At 46.0% G+C, this 15,836-nt stretch overlaps 1 protein-coding gene across 1 annotated transcript in view; it reads right to left on the bottom strand.

Moving 5' to 3' along the window:
- adamtsl3 (ADAMTS-like 3) overlaps positions 1–15,836 on the bottom strand; it is a 605,457-nt gene that overhangs the window by 547,497 nt on the left and 42,124 nt on the right. The window lies entirely within an intron of this gene.

Here is a 15,836-nt window from a genome sequence, read left to right as displayed (position 1 = left end):
TGCCACTGTCAGAGGTGCCAGTTTTTGGATGAAAGGTTAAACCGAGTCGCAGTGGATGTAAAAGATCCCATACTATAGTAAAGAAGAATAAGAGGGTTCTCCCAGGAGGCCAGACTAATATTTATGCTTTTATCAATATCGCAATAAAGAAAGCAGATTAACCGTCGTGATTACATTGTTGTTTGTGAGATATTGCTATGCAAAATCTATCACCTTTCCTCTATCATCATTTTAAAAGCGGCTCATTGAGTGTAATGTGCTTTGGGATGTTTGGAGGTTGTGAACGGCAAGATATAAAAGGAACATCTTTCTATCTTGCTGATATGGCAATCGTATATTTGAATGGATGAATTAATCGACTTGTGTCAAAGATCTAATGCCTGTGTCATATTAGTGGACAGAGAAATGTCAACATACATGTGAACATACGAGCCAGGAACAGGAGTAGGTCACTTTGAGGACAGGGCTATTAATTCATCTACATTGCGGCAGCTGTCGAAAGAAAGAAAATTCTTTCTAAAAGATGATTGCAGGATTTCCAAGAGGGTGCAGTTTGCTTTCCGTGTTTGAAAGGGTTCCATTCATTGTAGAGACTGAAGTAAATAATGGGAAAGAAAATTCTGGAAAGACACAGCAGGGAAGATTTTAACCTAATCCGTCTGCCAAGAAATTAGCAGGATAAGTTCAGACACCAATATTATATCTAGTTGGAATTTGCCCTCCATTTGGAGTCAAGATTACAATGGGACAGGCTGCAAAACTACTGTGTGACTATATCCCATCAATTTCCACACTGGCAGGTTAGATTCAATTGCCCCAGCATCTCGGAAACAGAAAGCCAGCTTCACATTTCAGGTGCAAGCTGTTAGTCAGAAGGAGGTTATTGTTTGGCAATTGTAATGTTTTTATTGTTTTGATCGAATAAGATTGTTGGAAGAAGTGCAACTCGAATTATTTACCATTGCACATTCCAGGTTTAAACGGTTCAATGTTACTGGGGTTAAGGGCATTTCTGCCCCAACTTAAGATAGGAGGGGAGAGTGAAGTTTGCATGCAGGGGATTCCCTCTGGAATCCCGCCAATCCAGGACCGGACTAGGTTTTACAAAGTGGTGGGCAGTGCCAAGGATGGGAAGCCCACCCTTTCCCCAAATAACGCCATTAAGTGGCCACCAGTGGCCACTTTCGGTGCTTTTCCCAGCCAGCCTCAATTTTCCGGCTGGTGGACATTGGATATCTCAGGGTGGGAAATGGAAAAATCCTTGATTTCTGGCGAGAAGTTGGTGGGGTAGGGTGATGCCCCTTAAGATGCATAGGAAGTCCCCCTTCTGACTGGGGGTGCTCGCTGTCCCCTCAAGAAGTGGACACCTGTGGACCTCTACCTCCCCCCCCTTTCTGACCTTATCCCCCAAAAACCCAATTGCTCCCCTCGTGTATGCTACCACCCTCCCCCACATCCCCCAGGCATTCCCTACCCTCCCCCACCCCCCCTCCCTGGGACCTCTGCCATTTATCTTCATACTGGCTCCCTGCACTTCGTTCCAGGCGCAGTGCTGCAGTACCTCTAGGATTGTCAGAGGGTACAGCAGGGTATAAATCGGCCGGAGACCTGGGCCGAAAGATGGCAGATGGAATTTAACCCGGACAAATGTGAGGTGATGCAATTTGGAAGGTCTACTGCAGAAGGAAGGTTTACGGTAAATGTTAGAGCCCTTGGAAATATTAGCATACAGAGGGATCGAGGCACACAGATCCACAGTTCCCTGAAGGTGGCAACTCAGGTGGACAAGGTAGTCAAGAAGGCGTATGGCATGCTGGCCTTCATCAGTCGGGGCGCTGAGTATAGGAATTGGAAAATCATGTTGCAGCTGTATAAGGCTTTGGTTAGGCCACTTTTGGAGTATTGTGTACAATTCTGGCTGCCATACCACTGGAAGGATGTTGATGCATTGGAAAGTGTGCAGAAGAGATTTACCAGGATGTTGCCTGGTTTGGAGGATATGGACTATGAAGGTTGAACAAACTTGGATTGTTTTTATTGGAGTGTCGGAGGATGAGGAGAGACCTGATAGAGGTTTACAAGATTATGACAGGCTTGGATAGAATGGATAGTCAGGGTCTTTTTCCCAGGGCCGAAGGGTCAATTACTCAGGGGCATAGGTTGAAAGTGAGAGGGGGAAAGTTTAAAAGAGATGCAAGGGGAATATATTTCACACAGAGGGTGGTGAATGCCTGGAACGCGCTGCTGGAGGAGGTGGTGGAAGCAGATTCCATAACAACGTTCAAGAGGCATCTGGATAGATCCATGAATGGGCAGGGAATAGAGGGATATGGACTATGTAGAAGCAAGAAAATATTAGATTAGAGAGGCATCTGTGTTGGCACAGACTTGATGGGCCGAAGGGCCCGTTCCTGTGCTGTACTGTTCTTTGTTCTCTTCTGGCCATTGCAGCACTGTGCCTGGATGGGCTGGAGAGCTGCCGACCAGATTGGTCGGCAACTCTCCAAGGCGGGATTTCCTTCCAAGTGTGGACTTCCGCCTACTCTCAATCAATGCTTATTTGGTGTGAAATGGCAGTGGGTCTGTTAGAATCACATCCTCTCAGCGCCTGGCAGTGAGCATCCAGCTCACAACCGATGATGCCATCCATGGCCTCAAAATGGTCATGCTCAGAGGCAAAGAGGGGGGAAATGGAGATAAACAAGGAGCAGTGTGAGGGAAGGCACGGTGTAAAGCACATTATTGGCTGCAAGGGGGAAAACAGAGCAAGCTATACAGATTATAAAAAAAAGAAAAGTGGACCTCATGATGCAGAGACTGGCTGGAACAGAGCAAATAATCATAACAACTCTTCTGGGAAATCAATAAATCCTGAAACAGATATCCAGCCAGATTTGCAATTGGAGAGAGATTTTCATCAGGGAGTAACCATGAGGGATGCTGTGGGGGAAGACCGGGATCTGGCAACATGGTGGGATTGTGATCTGGAGGCCGGAAAGAAGGATTTGAGAGATTGGGCGAACCTCCATTCTTGCCAGGCATATCAACTGTTTTTTGTTCTCTTTTGCGCTTCTCTTCCTCTTTCTCTCATTTCCTCCAAGTCCCCACACACCCAACTATCCATAATTCTTTACTTCCACTATCAAATAAACTAGTAAGCACCATGAATGAACTGCCAAAACAGGGAGCGCCCGAGCTGGGGAGAGGAGTGAATGGCAGGAGTGGAAAGAATACAAATTGAACTGAGCTAGCAAGCAAGCCGGTCTACTGGAAGGCAACTCAACATCTTGAGTTGGCTGAACAATGAAATATGCCAACAACGCTTGTGGAGAGTGCCGCCAAAAGCCAAGGAAGGCAGCACTTGGACCGGATGGGCCGGTCTCCCTGTGCCCCAATCCCCGACTGTAATCACAGAATCCTACAGTGGAGAAGGAGGCCATTCGGCCCATTGAGTATGCACGAACCACAATCCCACCCAGGCCCTATCCCCATAATCCCATTTACCCTACCTAATCCGCCTGACACTAAGGGGCAATTTAGCATGGCCAATGCGCCAAACCCGAAACATCTTTGAAACCGGAGCACCCGGAGGAAACCCACACAGACACGGGGAGAATGTGCAAACTCCGCACATACAGTGACCCAAGCTGGGAATCAAACCCGGGTCCCTGGTGCTGTGAGGCAGCAGTGCTAACCATTGTGCCACCATGTTGGAAGGTGGCAATTATCGTCAATATGTTCTGTTAATGGAGGATGATGGAGGTAAGGGAAAACTGGCAAATGGGGAGCATGTTGTCTGGGAATTACCCTGGACGGGCTGCAGTGGTCTGGAGAGTGCCAAGCTGTACAGAACTGAGGCTGTTGAATTGGATCAGAACTCAAAAGGAAGCAGAGAGAGTGGTTGGGTTGGCCACTGAGCACAGAGAAATAGGGGTTGAAACCTGACAATCAGCGATGGCCAAAATTTGTAGGCACGTGGCACAATTGGTATTGACAGTTGCCAATCAGGAGGTCCCAAATCATGAGGAGGAGGAAAGGATTGTGGGCAATAATTTGAGTTTCAACCAATAATTCCAAATTGAGTCCTAGACTCCTCGCAGAAAGGAAGCAGCTGAAATAAAATGCTTTCCAGGAATTTACATGATCACACCAGCAACTGTGTGGCTGAGTAACAGTCTTTGGATGTAACTGTTCAATTTTTATGGGTCTGCATTATTTGCATGAGTAAATTTTCAACCATCTGAAAAACACAGCTCAAACCATGTTCAGATTTTTATTTGGCCGATTTACATGGCTGCTTTCTGCTATGCGCAGAATGGGAGTGATACCTATGAAAAAAAACAGCTTAGTTTTCTGCTGTTTATACACTATTCCCATTGGTGTCAATACATTAAACAAACTGACCTTACACATATCAAAAACTCACTTTCTTGACTGGCAGTTTAGCAGGTAAAGCAATCCAATTTCTAATTGCTGGCAGGAACGTGTAGCTTTGATATTCTGAAGTGGAACAGTTTCAGCTAAGGTACCTCGAAGGAAAAAGACCTGCACTAAACACCTAGATGTTAATTATATATCATATCCTTTTACAAGGATGGTACCAGAATTGCATATCAGGAGTGGATAGACAACCTGATCTCTTCTCTCTTGGGAATAAAACCCAACAGGTTTATTTGGTAGCACGAGCTTTCGGAGCGCTGCCCCTTCATCAGGTGAGTGGAGTAAGAGCGAAGGCAGCGCTCCGAAAGCTCGTGCTACCTCCACTCACCTGATGAAGGAGCAGCACTCCGAAAGCTCACGCTACCACATAAACCTGATGGACTTTAACCTGGTGTTGTGAGACTTCTTATTGTGCCTACCCCAATCCAACACCAGCATCTCCACATCTTGAGAATAAAAAGGCTAAGAGTGTTGTGTTTGTATAATCATAGAATCCCTACCGTGCAGAAGGTGGCCATTCAGTCCATCGGGTCTGCACTGACAACAATCCCACCCAGGCCCTATCTCCGTAACCCCATATTTACCCTGCTAATCCCTCTAACCTACACATCCTGGGACACCAAGGGGCAATTTAGCATTACGTGGAGATGCCGGCGTTGGACTGGGGTGAACACAGTAAGAGTTTTAACAACACCAGGTTAAAGTCCAACAGGTTTATTTGGTAGCAAATACCATTAGCTTTCGGAGCACTGCTCCTTCGTCAGATGGAGTGGAAATGTGCTCTCAAACAGGGCACAGAGACACAAAATCAAGTTACAGAATACTGATTAGAATGCGAATCCCTACAGCCAACCAGATCTTAAAGATACAGACAATGTGGGTGGAGGGAGCATTAAGCATAGGTTAAAGAGATGTGTATTGTTTCCAGACAGGATAGCCTGCAAGTCCAGGAGGCAAGCTGTGGGGGTTACTGATAATGTGACATAAGAGCATAAGAACATAAGAAATAGGAGCAGGAGTAGGCCATCTAGCCCCTCGAGCCTGCCCCGCCATTCAATAAGATCATGGCTGATCTGAAGTGGATCAGTTCCACTTACCCGCCTGATCCCCATAACCCCTAATTCCCTTACCGATCAGGAATCCATCTATCCGTGATTTAAACGTATTCAACGAGGTAACCTCCACCACTTCAGTGGGCAGAGAATTCCAGAGATTCACCACCCTCTGAGAGAAGAAATTCCTCAACTCTGTCCTAAACTGACCCCCCTTTATTTTGAGGCTGTGCCCTCTAGTTCTAGCTTCCTTTCTAAATGGAAAGAATCTTTCCACCTCTACCCTATCCAGCCCCTTCATTATCTTATAGGTCTCTATAAGATCCCCCCTCAGCCTTCTAAATTCCAACGAGTACAAACCCAATCTGCTCAGTCTCTCCTCATAATCAACATCCCTCATCTCTGGTATCAACCTGGTGAACCTTCTCTGCACTCCCTCCAAGGCCAATATATCCTTCTGCAAATAAGGGGACCAAAACTGCACACAGTATTCCAGCTGCGGCCTCACCAATGCCCTGTACAGATGCAGCAAGACATCTCTGCTTTTATATTCTATCCCCCTTCCGATATAGGCCAACATCCCATTTGCCTTCTTGATCATCTGTTGCACCTGCAGACTGGGTTTTTGCGTCTCATGCACAAGGACCCCCAGGTCCCTTTGCACAGTAGCATGTTGTAATTTTTTTCCATTTAGATAATAATCCAATTTGCTATAATTTCCTCCAAAGTGAATAACCTCGCATTTGTCAACGTTATACTCCATCTGACAGATCCTCGCCCACTCACTCAGCCTGTCCAAATCTCTCTGCAGACCTTCTACGCCCTCCACACGATTCACTTTTCCACTTATCTTTGTGTCGTCTGCAAACCTTGTTACCCTACACTCAGTCCCCTCCTCCAGATCGTCTATATAAATGGTAAATAGTTGAGGCCTCAGTACCGATCCCTGCGGCACGCCACTAGTTACCATCCGCCAACCAGAAAAGCACCCATTTATTTCGACTCTCTGCTTCCTGTCGGATAGCCAATCCCCAATCCACGCTAACACCCTACCCCCAACTCCGTGTGACCCAATCTTCTTCAGCAACCTTTTGTGAGGCACCTTATCAAACGCCTTTTGGAAATCCAAAAACACCGCATCCACCGGTTCCCCTCCGGTGGATCCAACATCCGGTTTAGGCCGTCCTCATGTATGCGGAACTTGGCTATCAGTTTCTGCTCAGCGACTCTGCGCTGTCGTGTGTCGTGTAGGTCTTTTTCCTTCGAGGTACCTTAGCTGAAACTGTTCCACTTCAGAATATCAAAGCTACATGTTCCTGCCAGCAATTAGAAATTGGATTGCTTTACCTGCTAAACTGCCAATTTAGCATGGCCAGCGCACCTAACCCACACATCTGTTGGAGGAAACTGGAGCACCCGGAGGAAACCCATGCAGACACAGGGAAAACGTGCAAACTCCACACACAGTGACCCAAGCCGGGAATCGAACCCAGGTCCCTGGCATTAATAATCGTACAATTCCTTGGGCTTACTTACTGTACAAGACATTTGTATGGTATAACCTTACCATCATGGATGTGGCTACCCCTTTCCCCGAGAATCACATCTGCCAAAATAGTGGTGGGGGAATATTCCCGGTATGGACTGCCCACCGAGATCTAATAAGATCAGGGTTCAGGTTTCATATCCAGAATGTTCCAGGAGGTGAGTATCACCCGATCACTCATAAGGGATTTGGTAAACATGTTGTGGGTTAATTTATTAACACGAAAAACGTGAGAACAGTTATATGTAGGCATAAAGCTTGAAGACGTCTGAGCTGTGCTGTGCGCTGCTCAAAGCAAAAGTGAGACTAAGACTGGATCAGATGAAACATTTCCCTATTCATGATGTCATGATATCTGATAAAGGTATATTACAACATTCCCCCTTTCTTTTTAAAGATACTTTACACATACCAAAGAAGTTTAACCCTTGACAATACATGTTTATAGTTAGTTACCATTACATAGCTGGTATAAAATGGTTCAATCTAGGAGTCTCTAATGTGTAAAGGTAATCTGCTGTCCAGATGGTAACCTTGCCTGGAGGTTTCTTTAGTTGCTCGCAAAGCCACCTGTTATAATCACAACCTTTTGTGGCCCGATGGTTTTAAAATTTTTTATTTGATTCCTTCTCACTCGCTATCAATTCAGCTCACACCCTGCTCACTCGCCTTTCTCAACTGAGCGAACTCAATGCTGGTCCGATCGACGAGCTGTCCCACTCACTGAATTGACAGGCTATGTGCGGCAATCTCTGTCTCCAAAGCATTTCTGCTCAGTCATCACTCTGCTTCTTCAACACTCTCCGATGCTGCAACTCCATTGCAGTCTGACCAAGATGTCACGAGTCTTCTCGTGCTATATAGCATGGCTCAAAATTGTTCTCCATGTCATATCTGGCTTAATCTTGCTGCCACCTGTCACCATGTTGTGTTATTATAATGATATAATGCCTAATTCACCATGCAAGACACAAGGCACCAATCACTCATGAGACATTTGAAAAACACACTGTGGATTCATTTATTAAGGCTAGGCACATGAGAACAGTTATACGTAAGTATAAAGTTTGAAGACACCAGAGCTGTGGGGGTGTGCTTTGCTCAAAGCAAAAGTGAAACTAAGACTGGGTCACATGACACATTTCCCTTCTACTGATGTCAAGCTGCTATCCCTTAAAAGCATATCACAACAGATAGGTGGTGCTGGTATGTTATGATTTACTCAGGAAGTCCATTTGCCATGGCAAGATGCACTTTTACATGCATGTTGTAGCCTACAGCTGTGGATAGTGACAGTAGAGGTTCCAACTTTCCTTCTTTAACATGGCTGACCAGACACCTCTCCTGCTCTTATGACCTGCCATTGGCATGTGTTGGAAGGGTTTGTAGTTTGATACTCAATCTGATTGGCTGTGTCATGATAGCACCTTCCTTGAACATTAAGTCCTGGGGTAGGACTGACCTAACAGATATTCGTGAAATTATGAAAGGTTTTGTTGGATTAAGAGACAATGATTTTTGCAAAATCAATTCCGTGATTCCCATTACCGTCAGATAAGGATGTGGGTAGTGAGCCCACACACTTCACTTTCGACCTGTCTGGTTCCATTGCTGACGTAGGCATCGCCTAGCTCCCACAATTTTTGCGCAATTGGGCCAACTTGCAATAACCCGTGGTTCATTGCCCCGAAGAGGAGCCGTGAACCACAGGCCAGAATTCTCTGACCTCACCTGCAGCTGAGATTCTCAGTCCCGCTGCTGAGAATGGAGATTTGGTAAAGTGCCAATTTTGGCAGTGGGAACGGGGTACACAACATAGGAAAGTTCCAGCCATAGTCTCGATTTGGGAACCATTTGAAAAGCAAGCTCAAAAAGTCTTACCCATCCCCCATGCCAACTCAATGCCAGCTCATGTTCCACAGCTACTTCCCATGGCCCCTCATTTTGCCCATGCCAACTCAATGACAGCTCATGCCCTTTCCATGCCCATTCACCCAGCATGTACCATGTGCTTAAATAATGAGCCATATAATAACCATGGCTTGTGTGGAACTGCGGAGAGAAAGAAAACACCCATTAGCAAATCTTCTGTTGAAAATAAAACTGTTTTTCCTACAAATGTGTTGAAGCGTCAATCAGACAGGCCATTGAGTATTAAAAATAGGCTTCAAACACTTCACACCTCTTTTGGCTTTTCCAAACAAACATTGAGACATTGACAAAAGAGATCACAGAAAGAACATGTTCTTGTAACTACCTAAAGATGTCAATCAAGCAAAGTCAACAATTCACTTCAGCTGTCAAAATAGAAAGAACTCTTTTCTGAACTCATGCTTTTATTTGTCTTTTTTAATGTGCATGCCTGGCTGTGCACTTAAACCAACAATAAAATTCTGCCCAACATTTTAGATCTCCTCAAACAAAAGGTTCAGTGTGAATACTGCACAATGGCCCAAGTTAGTATTGTGCCACCCTCAGCAATGAAAGTATCCCAGAAACTGGAGGGGCTGACACTCCAAAGGGCATTTTATAAATTTGATTATGAACCTGGGTCTTCAATTCTTTCTGGTACAGTGGTTCAAGCTTCCTTCAAACTACTTGCCCTCTGAAAGTGGTTCATCAGGACAAAACAAGCATAAATATCTTACTTTCCAAAATAACATTATTTCAGCAGCTTTTTAGGTTACAGCGAAAGTGACGCTGATGTCTTATTTGAAGACAGTGTACAAGTCTCGAACTCGTGCAGAAATCAATGGGGCAGCATTTCAAGGTGGACCTGGCCGGTTGATAATGAAAGGGACTCTCGAGGCCTTTTGCCTTCGCCCATTCAGAACAAGATTCATAGTTTGGAGAGAAGAAAAGACAGTACCCTCCGTACAACAAGTACCTTTTAATCCACATCAAGTTAGGGGATTGGGGGTGGAGGTAGAGGTTGAGGTGGGGAGATAGTTCACGCCACACTCCCGCTGCAGTGAGGTCGGAGAATTCGGTGCCCAGCCACAACTCCATTCACTGCAGCGGGCTGGGAAAATCCCGTCAGCGTGAACGGTGGTAACACTTCAGCCTGCATTTTAGTTCAAGCACAATAGTATATCTGTCGGGGAGATTGCCCCTTTCTATCAATGCTACATCTTCAGGAGGACCGTGTTGTGGAGGACATGCCAATAAACAAACTAGTTTCTGAACCGCCAAAGTTGAACATCTGGAAAAAAGGTTTCGCAGCAACCTTGGCTCAGCGACCCATCATGAGACTGGCTTTAAGTAGGGTGGTTATAGTAGGTTGGAAAGCTCGATGGAAATCTTATATTCGCTGGAAGGAACAGAAACTGTCCCAACCTTTGAAAATTCTGCTCTAGAGAGGTAATTTTTTGATTTTGTGCTGCCTGCAGAACCAGTAGAACAAACTGGAAATCCAGACACGCGTTAGACATGATTTTCTGATCATTGAGTCTAATCTTCCGTGGAGTGACAATCAGCAGTTGATTGCCAATCTGTTCCATTTCATTTACCCCAGATTGGAGCTGACCATTTCTCACCCAGACCTCCCAGCCAGGCCTGCTGAGAAATGTGCAGCGCTGCTGCCCCTGGAGTCCATTCAGTGTACTGCAGGATCATCATGGGAAGGGAAACCATACTCCCTTTTTACAGCATTATCTGCCATAACCCAGGGAAGATTAAAGTTCCCAGTCACATTGAGAGGCTAGGAGAGAAGGTAAGTGTGTATGATTAGTGGATAGGTTGTATCTTGGGGGGATTGGGGGAGTGGCAGGAGAATGAGGGTCAGGGTATGAAGGGTCAGGGGACTCACTGGTGGGAAGGGGGGGGAGGGGGGGTTAGTCAGGTGGTCAGAGGCATTTGGGAATATAGGAGCTAGTTGGGTGATCAGGAGGTGTAGTTGGGTTTGAGGGATAGTCGGAGTAGTTGGGGTATCAGAGGGTGGGGTAATTATGGGGTGTGGGGTTAATTAGGGGCTCAGGGGTGTTAGTCGGGTGGGCCAGAGATTTGGGAGGGTAATCAGTTGGATGGTGTAGTAAGGGGGTCTGATAAGGGCTGAGAGTGGTCAGTAATGTAGTTGGTTATGAGTTAGAAATGGTTTAAATCCTTCTAACAATAGAACCATAGAAAATCCGGGTGTGGAAAGAGGCCTTTCAGCCCATCACATCTGCACTGGCTAAAAAAAAAGAACAAGAAACTAGTCAATCATTTTAATCCCAATTTCCAGTACCTGGTCCATTGCCCTGCAGGTTACAGCATTTCAGATTCAGGTAGCTGCTAAATGATTTTAACCAGTCTCAACCACCAACCAAGGCATTGAATTCCAGATGTGCACCATCTACTGGGTGAAAAGGTTTTTCCTCATGCCCCTTCTAACCCTTCGATCATTCCCCTTAAATCTGTGCCCCCTAGTAATTGACCCCTCAACTAGGGGAAACAAGTCTTTCCTGTCTACCCTCTTAGGCTCCTCAATTTCATACATCTCAATTAAGTCATCCCTCAGCCTCCTCTGTTCAAAGAGAAACAACCTTAGCCTATCCAATCTCTCTTCATTGCTGCAATTTTCAAACCCTGACAACATTCTCCTCTGTACTCTCTCCAGAGCAATTATATAAGAACATAAGAACATAAGAAATAGGAGCAGGAGTAGGCCATCTAGCCCCTCGAGCCTGCCCCGCCATTCAATAAGATCATGGCTGATCTGACGTGGATCAGTACCACTTACCCGCCTGATCCCCATAACCCTTAATTCCCTTACCGATCAGGAATCCATCCATCTGCGCTTTAAACATATTCAGCGAGGTAGCCTCCACCACCTCAGTGGGCAGAGAATTCCAGAGATTCACCACCCTCTGGGAGAAGAAGTTCCTCCTCAACTCTGTCTTAAACCGACCCCCCTTTATTTTGAGGCTGTGTCCTCTAGTTTTAACTTCCTTACTAAGTGGAAAGAATCTCTCCGCCTCCACCCTATCCAGCCCCCGCATTATCTTATAAGTCTCCATAAGATCCCCCCTCATCCTTCTAAACTCCAACGAGTACAAACCCAATCTCCTCAGCTTCTCCTCATAATCCAAACCCCTCATCTCCGGTATCAACCTGGTGAACCTTCTCTGCACTTCCTCCAATGCCAATATATCCTTCCTCATATAAGGGGACCAATACTGCACACAGTATTCCAGCTGCGGCCTCACCAATGCCCTGTACAGGTGCATCAAGACATCCCTGCTTTTATATTCTATCCCCTTCGCAATATAGGCCAACATCCCATTTGCCTTCTTGATCACCTGTTGTACCTGCAGACTGGGCTTTTGTGTCTCATGCACAAGGACCCCCAGGTCCCTTTGCACGGTAGCATGTTTTAATTTGTTTCCATTGAGATAGTAATCCCATTTGTTATTATTTCCTCCAAAGTGTATAACCTCGCATTTCTCAACGTTATACTCCATTTGCCATATCCTCGCCCACTCACTCAGCCTGTCCAAATCTCTCTGCAGATCTTCTCCGTCCTCCACACGATTCACTTTTCCACTTATCTTTGTGTCGTCTGCAAACTTCGTTACCCTACACTCCGTCCCCTCCTCCAGATCATCTATATAAATGGTAAATAGTTGCGGCCCGAGTACCGATCCCTGCGGCACGCCACTAGTTACCTTCCTCCAACCGGAAAAACACCCATTTATTCCGACTCTTTGCTTCCTGTCGGATAGCCAGTCCCCAATCCACTTTAACACACTACCCCCAACTCCGTGTGCCCTAATCTTCTTCAGTAGCCTTTTATGGGGCACCTTATCAAACGCCTTTTGGAAATCCAAAAACACCGCATCCACCGGTTCTCCTCCATCAACCGCCCTCGTCACATCTTCATAAAAATCCAACATGTTCGTCAAGCACGACTTTCCCCTCATGAATCCATGCTGCGTCTGATTGATCGAACCATTTCTATCCAGATGCCCTGCTATCTCCTCTTTAATAATGGATTCCAGCATTTTCCCTACTACAGACGTTAAGCTGACCGGCCTATAGTTATCCGCCTTTTGTCTCCTTCCTTTTTTAAACAGCGGCGTAACATTAGCCGTTTTCCAATCAACCGGCACTACCCCAGAATGCAACGCGTTTTGATAAATAATCACTAACGCATCCACTATTACCTCTGACATTTCTTTCAATACCCTGGGATGCATTCCATCCGGACCCGGGGACTTGTCCACCTTCAGTCCCATTAGTCTACCCAGCACTGCCTCTCTGGTAACATTAATAGTATTAAGTATTTCTCCTGCTGCCAACCCTCTATCGTTAATATTTGGCAAACTATTTGTGTCCTCCACCGTGAAGACCGACACAAAAAACTTATTTAAAGACTCAGCCATATCCTCATTTCCCACTATTAACTCCCCCCTCTCGTCCTCCAAGGGTCCAACATTCACTCTAGCCACTCTATTCCTTTTTATATATTTATAAAAACTTTTACTATCATTTTTTATATTAATTGCTAGCCTAGCTTCATAGTCTATCCTTCCTTTCTTTATCGCTTTCTTAGTCTCTCTTTGTTGTTTCTTAAATTTTTCCCAATCACTTGTTTCTCCACTATTTTTGGCCACTCTGTACGCAGCTGTTTTTATTTTAATACTCTCCTTTATTTCCTTCGTTATCCACGGCTGGTTCTCCCTTTTCTTACAATCCTTGTTTTATCCTTCCTGTAATGTTCCCGCTCCAGCCTAATGGCAGCACAGTGGCACAATGGTTAGCATTGCTGCCTCACAGCGCCGGGGATCTGGGTTCAATTCCCGAATTGGGTCACTGTCTGTACAGAGTTTGCATGTTCTCCCTGTGTCTGCGCGGTTTTCCGCCGGGTGTTCCGGTTTCCTCCCACAGTCCGAAAGACGTGCTGGTTAGGTGCATTGGCCATGCTAAAGTCTCCCTCATTGTACCCAAACAGGTGCTGGAGTGTGGCAACTAGGGGATTTTCACAGTAACTTCATTGCAGTGTGAACATTGCAGTGTCACAAGCCTACTTGTGACAATAATTAAGTAAACTAAACTAACCAGCATTTTAGACAGTTCCATCATTACATCCTTGCTTTTGTATTCAATACCTTACCCAATAAAAGGAAACACCCCATAGGCTTTTGTGACTACCTTTGGGATGTTTGGTGGTTGTGATAGAAGCAAGTCTTTCTTTTTTTAAATCTTTTTTCCCCCTTTGCCTCCAATTCCTGACAGCTCACCCTCCTCCCTTCAATCCCACTCTCCCTCTCCATGTCCACGCAGAGCCTGTCCTATCCCTCTCCCCAGTTCCCCACAATACTTGCTTCAGCTCCCCCACAACACTGCTCCAGGTTTCCTTTGCACCCCACAACCTCAAAAAGATGACCACTCTCAGTTCCTCTCCTATCGGCCAATGCTTTGCGATATCCCCTCCTGTGGTTGCTGTTCTGCACTGAGGAAGATCGAATATGAGAACCACAGCGGGCAACTGTGTTCAACCTCGTGGAGCAACATGGAGCACTGGCTTTCATGCACAAATACAGGGAAGATAATAATGCCCTTAACATCGATTGCCCATGTGAAATGTTCACTGTTGGTTCGGGAGCACATCTGCTTGAAAAAAAAACACGTCTGAACTGACAGTGTCCAAAGACCAAAGCAAGCCTGCCAGCTTTGAAAGCTTGACGATCTGTTCCTCTGTTTTAGTAAAAACATGTGTCAGGTGAGCTGGCTGCAGTTTGATGCACATCACCTTCCACCTTAGCATTAAAAACACATCCTGACACATATCCGAGGCAGCTTCCAAATCCGAACTGCAGTCAGGATAAAGCGGCCCTCTGCCCAAATTTGACTTCTTTCAAAAGATCTCTGGACTCTGGTGCATCTGTTCAGCGATTGTTGATCACAGAGATGATTTGGGCGGCACGGTAGCACAGTGGTTAGCACTGCTGCTTCACAGCTCCAGGGTCCCGGGTTCGATTCCCGGCTCGGGTCACTGTCTGTGTGGAGTTTGCACATTCTCCTCGTGTCTGCGTGGGTTTCCTCCGGGTGCTCCGGTTTCCTCCCACAGTCCAAAGATGTGCGGGTTAGGTTGATTGGCCAGGTTAAAAATTGCCCCTGAGATGCATAGGTAAGCGGGATTAGCGGGTAAATATGTGGGGGTAGGGCCTGGGTGGGATTGTGGTCGGTGCAGACTCGATGGGCCGAATGGCCTCCTTCTGCACTGTAGGGTTTCTATGATTTCTATGATTTTCTATGATGAGGGTCCCACTGAACGTGGGGGGGGGGGGGGGGGTGAATGGGGAAGATTGCAATCTGCACCAAAGTTACTTTACACCGTCTCTTTACACCAACAATATCTCATGCGCGGCAAGGAAGTAGGTGCAAATAATTCAAAATATTGTTAGCACATTGCCTCTGCATAAAGCAACAGACTAACAAGCTTTCTGGTAAATACATCTGTTCTCTGCTTAGTGTCTCAAATATTTTTTCTCAAAAGAATTTGTTCGTAGAATCATAGAATCCTTATAATGCAGGAGGCCGCCTTTTGGCCCATCGAGCCTGCACTAACTCTCCAAAAGAGCATCTTACCCGTATCCCCACATATTTACCCTGCTAATCCCCTTGGGACACTAAGAAGCAATTTGCCATGGCAAATCAACCTAAACTCCCACACTGCAAAGTCCAAAGGTGTGTGGGTTAGGTGGATTGGCAGTGTCAGGGCGAACTAGCCAGGGTAAATGCGTGGAGCTATGGGGTTCGGGCCTGGGTGGAATTGTGGTCGGTGCAGACTCGATGGGCCGAGTGGCCTCTTTCTG

The sequence above is a fragment of the Mustelus asterias genome, chromosome 24, assembly GCF_964213995.1.
Source record: "Mustelus asterias chromosome 24, sMusAst1.hap1.1, whole genome shotgun sequence".
Lineage (NCBI taxonomy): Eukaryota > Metazoa > Chordata > Chondrichthyes > Carcharhiniformes > Triakidae > Mustelus > Mustelus asterias.
Note: the sequence above shows the minus strand (reverse complement) of the source record. Positions and strands in the feature narration are given on the sequence as shown.